Here is a 6164-nt window from a genome sequence, read left to right on the forward strand (position 1 = left end):
CGAAATGCGGCCGCCGTGGCCGGGATTCGATCCCGGGACCTGAGGTCATAAACGTGTCCAGGGCAAGCAACTATCGTTGAGATCTGGTGACTTGTTCAAATCTTGAATTTGAAAAAATCGGGCAGGACCAATCTAACTTCGAATTTGACGTTAATGTGATTCTGAGCATTTGCATGTTATGGAAACACGGGGAGCATTTACGTGTATACGTATACGGCAGTGGTCAGCCAAGTGGGCAGTGCGTGCCAGAGCTTTTACAGAATTCCGGTGCTCCCTAAGTCGGTCATTCAGGCACCGGCCTGTTTGTCAAATATAGCGCTTTCCACAGAGAAGAGGAATTTTGTATACCACCCCCATATTGCAGTCAACAAAGCGGGTGACAAGGTCCTTAGTGTATGTACCTTGACTCCCGCCGTTGTTTACCAGCTTGCACATTCTTGCGAGCTTGAGTGGTGCTGAAAAGAACAACACCCAAACCGCACTTGTTTACCACCTTTTTTAGGCGATGGGACACCCCGTGTATGTATGGCACGGCCACAGGGCGCCCCCTGGGACTTGCGTTGTTGCACCGAAAGGCTGCTGGATCAGCTTTTATCTCTTTAATGAGGCTCTCAGTGACTGACACCGATGTGTCATCGGTATGCCTGGCCCCCGGTAAACGGCTCGCTTGTTGCTGAACGCTGCAGGAGACCTAGTGCACACAAGATTTATCGAGAACAGCTTTCAGGCAGTTAGTTAGTTAGTTACTAACTTGGAGTGCGCCGAGCGGTAGTTAAGCAAGGGCTTCTTGCTCCTAGGATCCAAGAAATGTAACCGTTATATAGAGCGATACAAATACCCAGGAATTGTAGATGACCATCTAGTGGCAGCTCGTGTGTGAACTTAAGACCTACACCACACTTTTCGAAAAAAAAAAAAACCATAACGTATTTAACAGCATATCCGCTCCCCTCAGGCTTCACACCTTTCAGCAGAACAAGAAAGTCATCGACACATCTAAAAATCTTAGCTACAAAAGTATTGTGAAGGAACGATAAAGTACGATTGTCAACAACAGATAAAAATAAATCACTTAAAAGAGGCGCTATGCACGATCCGATGCAAACACTATCTTTTTGGACAAAAGTGTCCTGGTCGAAAACAACAAGGACATAAGAAACATATAATAACCGCATATCAAGGAAATTGTCAACAGAAAGGCCAGTGGCATTTTGAAAGTCAACGGTACCAGCATTTTCGATATGCTCCCTGACGGAAATTAAAAGCTCGCCTGGTGGAGGGAGTAAAAAAGCTCTTCTGCGTCAATAGAACAAAGCCAACAACGATCCCCCGGTGTTTTCATGCACCGAAAAGTAGTTAACCAGTTCATTAGAGTTGCGCAACAGGAACGAGTCATTGACATGCAAACTTTTAAAGTGTTCCTGAAGAAATTTTGACATTTCCCCTTGCCAAGACTTTCAGTTACAGTCGCTCTGAAAGGGACGTGTACTTTATGTATCTTAGCGGAAAAGAATATTGTCAGACTCTTTCTCTTCGTGGCTTGCATACGCTTCCTGAGGCCATCAAGATGCAAATTCTGGCATAGTGTCAAGGCCCTCCTGGTTCTTGACCCTCGTCGCTACATTAACCCAGCGTACAAAGTTCTTACTGACAGCAGCACGTGCCTTTTCAAGAAAGCATGTCTGCGACAAGACAAAACCCCCCTGTTTATCAGACTCCAACAATGACAGGTTATTATCCTTTAAAAATTTAACAGACTGCTTAATTGCCTTACTAGTATTGCTAGTAGGAGCCCTGGAAGGGAGGCAGTCAACACTTTCCGAAACACATCTGCTTTGCTCCTCAGGGTTAGAACCACTGGCTATTTTTCTAAGACGACCTAAGAAAGGGATAGGCGTTTGATTTGGTTCATTACAAAATTTTGGGTCATGGTTTAGCACATCATGAACCTTGCTAGGCACATTGCAGCCACCAAGGTACGTCACCTTGGCAGACGTAGGGGCCGGATTCCCGCAGCAGGCTCATTTCCACGTTCACAACCACGTGCCTGCTGGATAAAGTCTGCTTGAATAAAGCTTAGACAGCTTTATTCAAGGTGGCGCCATATGCAACAGTGCCGCTTCGCGCACTTTTCTGCCGATTTTGAAACTTTCGGCAGCAATGGCAGCGGTTCGTTCGTGCTTGCGTAAAGTCATACGAGTTTTCGAGTGGAGACCTGCGGACCGTGTTTGCAAGAGCGGCAGCAGCAGCAATGCGTTACTTCGGTTCTGTAAGTGAATTTATTAAATGATTGAAGGCTTCCTACTTTGCCGAAGTCATGTTTCACGATTTCAATGGTGTAAACGTCAGTTACGTTCATGGAGTTATTGACGGAGGCTGTTTCAGATTGCAAGCTTTTTTAGGCTTGTTAGCAACATGTTTTTTTTTCTTTTGCCTCTTTGAAACTTCGATGTGGTACTGGCTTTGAGGCTATGACGGGAGCTTTGTAGTTGCTTTGTCGACTGGATATGCGGTTGCGATGATATACTCATCACTATGCATGACCTGTGTTAAAACATGATCGCGTAATTAACCCATCGCAGATTGCTACCACAGATAATAAATAAGCGAATCCACAAAAGTTTCGCTATCGCATGAAAGTCGCCTAAACACCGTTCGTCAACCTCCCAAATCGGAAAAAATCTGCTAATGGCCCCGCATATAGTTCATGGAAGTGTGTCCACTCCACTATTAGGCAAGAAGGCAATTGAAATAATACCAACGGCAGGTTGCAAACAAATGCGGGCGCCGTAGGTAGCCTGCAGCTTAGGCCTCTTTTGCGCAATAATAGAGTAAAGACCAGAAGTTTATGATGCGGATTCAAGAGAAGTCACAAGGCAGTAAAACAATCACCAGCAGCTCATAAGCATACATATGCAACATTTCATGAAAACTTAACATTTAATGTGGTTCCAAAATATAGCACAGCACGCTATTATGACTGCAAAAAATGGCACACCGCCTTTACACGTTAGCTAAATGAAAATTGCAATTTCATGTTCAAGAAATTTAGTACTGTGTGACTCGTTTCACTGTTCCTATGTGAAGTGTAAAAAGCCTATCCGCAAATGATGGTGAACTTTAAATTACTGTTGCATGTATTCTGTTGGTTGAACGTGTATAACTTAATTAAAATTCTTTTTGTGTAATATAGCTTAACGTCAGTAAGGATTTATTCAGTTTTTATTGAATGAAATCTGCACTGCACTACCCCATGTGACTTTCAAGACACCTGTGCCACTTGCTGTGTTGTCGCAGAATAGTGTGCAGTCAATAGGTAGCCTGCATCTTTTTGGAACAACAATATGAAGATATTTTTTTTTCGGAGCACCTGTCTTCGTTTGGACGTCGCATTGCATGTTCACTGTTCGTATAACATTCTACCTTTCTCACTGTAAGAGGAAAACCTAGGATGAAGCGATTCATAGCTGTCATTTAATGTGAGCTTGAAGAGATGTAGGCTTAATTTGGCTGCAGAGAGAAAGCAATGACAATAGATTTGAGACAGGAAACATGGTTAAAACAAGGTCTATTTTGTTTGCTGAAGAGTGAGCTATCGCATTTCAACTGTTTCCTTTACATAGGCCAACGCAGCTTAAAGGGATACGGACACAAAAATTGGTGGGTGGTTTTTTGCGTCAGAACAAAAGCTGAACTGTTAAAAATGACGAATACAACAAGCTGCTTAGAAAAAAAGAACGAGAAACACCTTTCTTTTGCAATTTTCTGTTGCGCCTTTCCTCCAAGCGGCCGCCGGGAGAAGCTGAAATTTGACGTCATGACACCCCGGCGCGCCCGCGCGCGCAGCCAAGGTCAGCTACAGCCGGCGCAGTCTTTCCGGAGTGTCGGTCGGTTGCAGCGTTTTTGTATTGCCGTCGGCTATGTTCGCACGTGGTCCGTCTGAAACATTATCCCTGTCAGCGCTCCATGCAGGTGGTGCGTCTTACACGCGTGTTCGCACGGTCGTCGATCGGTACTGACGCATTCGTCGCGGCGGAAGGAAATGCCCAGACATTACTGCGCCCACGGCTGTTATAACAGCATTATCGGTCGTGACACGCCGTCGCGCACGTTTCCCAGAGACGAGAAGGTGCGTAAACTTTGCATACGCGCCTGTCAGTCCCCGCACTCAGCATGGAGGCTTCTAAAAAATGGCTTCATTTGCGCAGACCACTTCGTCGACGATGATTATGCGACCCGCCCGGCTGTGCTCAAAAGCCTTGGCATGCCGCTCAAAAGGCTCCTGTTGAGGCAATACAATTCAAAGAGCGGGTGCTTAGTGATGCATTCGTAACTGTTAGCTGCGCTCGCCACCTTTTGTTGTTCTGGCAACAGACCCTCTCTTTCTGTATGCATGTAGCCGCAGCGGTGACAGCAGGAGCGCCTGTTGAAAGAAGGGAAATTACCCTTTCATTGGCTCTGCAAGAACAGATATTCTCGGCTTGTGACAGAAATTGTTTACGATGCGGATGCATGTTTTTGTCACCAAACAAAATAGACATGTTGCGTGCACTTTCTCTGCGTCTAATATTGAACGACAGCATACGAGCACACTTTTAATTGATCAAATATACAAAACACAGCCAGTGAATGAACGCCAGATAACAGCATACATGTGTAGTAATCTAAAATGCACAGCACATTTATTTACATTGCCTTTTCACACGTTGCTTTTCAACCTCAAGTAAAAAATTACGGATTTTCATAGGTCTCTGCATGATCATGCGTCGGGTTTGATGACTTGGTTGTTCGCGTAGCATTTCCCTAGTAAATGTCACAACCAAAGATTTTTCCTTTGTCTATGGCCACAGAATCGATTTAGCTAAGTGATCTGGTCGACGGGTCCCCAGCGCAGCCGCCCATCTCAACGAGTTCAACCAGCAAATGGCTTCTAATGGCGTGAATGTGATAGTAGCCGTAAACACAGGGCTATGAGACGGCTGGAAAATTCTACACATGCCGTGCCTCGTTGCGTAAAAACGAAGTGGGCAGCGATCGAAAGCCGACAGCGTAGGTAAGCACAAAGCGACGAGCTACGCTACCTACGATTCAGCCGTAATAGCTGCCTTTCCGCCTCAACGCGGCTCACGAAACTAAGCATTTTGCATCCTGCGTAACATAACTTTACGAACTGCTGCCGCTGCACTTCAAGTTTACTAGAAAAAGAAATTACCATGTTGCTGGCCCGGACTGCCTGACCTGCCTGCTTGTGTTCAAGGCCGCCTGCTCTTATTCGCCGCTTGACGCGGACGGCTCGTAACCGTAAGCGGTTATATTTCTTGCTAGGTTGGAACGGTCCTCGTCTGCAGACGTGTACTCATCGCTGGTAGAGGCACCAGAACCCGAATCCATGCTCGCGATGGCCGCGGCGGCGCGCCTCGAATGACTGCGGCCGGCCGGCTGGCTATCCGACGGGGGTGTCGTGACGTCACGCCTTCCAACTCGCTTGGGTCGGGCGGCGTTGCGCGCGCTCACAAAAACGCCAGTAATAAAGCCATCCGCTGAAAAATGAGCGAAGTGACTACTTGTTTTCGGTGTACTCGCACACGGAGGACTCATTTTCTGTATTATCGTAAAATGTTCAGATTTTGTGTCCGTATCCCTTTAAAATAGACAATCTGCTATTATTTTATTATGCTAACTTACGTAGTCGTTTGTGCTACCAGCTGATCAGTTGTGATCGATTGTGCATCAGCTGATCAATGTTTTCTGAATTTCTGAGGTGGCTAGGAGCGACCTAGCGTGAGTTAATATGCTGCCACACTTTATCAAAACAGTGGCAGACTGGCTAAAGAAACTTCTATTTGAGCGTCACTTGCGACTCAAAGACAAAGACGGTGCATTTTATAACATTTATTACATCGAATTCTTACTGTGTTTTCTGGAATATATGTAAGAGCTATGCTTGTAATTATTGGTGGGGCACCTCGAGCTTCTTAATTTAGGTATAAATATAAGTGTGAACTCTAGCTTGCCAAATTGCAAGGTTTACGTGCTGTCAGCTTCAGGAAAGGGAGCTTTATGTAGTGGTATTTGTCAGCAAGAAAAGTGACGTTTCCCTTTTGTAGTTTACAATGTCTAATGTGAATTTGACATCAAAACAAAGATGGTTAGGTTGTTTGTCA

This window comes from Dermacentor andersoni, chromosome 4, assembly GCF_023375885.2.
Source record: "Dermacentor andersoni chromosome 4, qqDerAnde1_hic_scaffold, whole genome shotgun sequence".
NCBI classification, from domain to species: Eukaryota; Metazoa; Arthropoda; class Arachnida; order Ixodida; family Ixodidae; genus Dermacentor; species Dermacentor andersoni.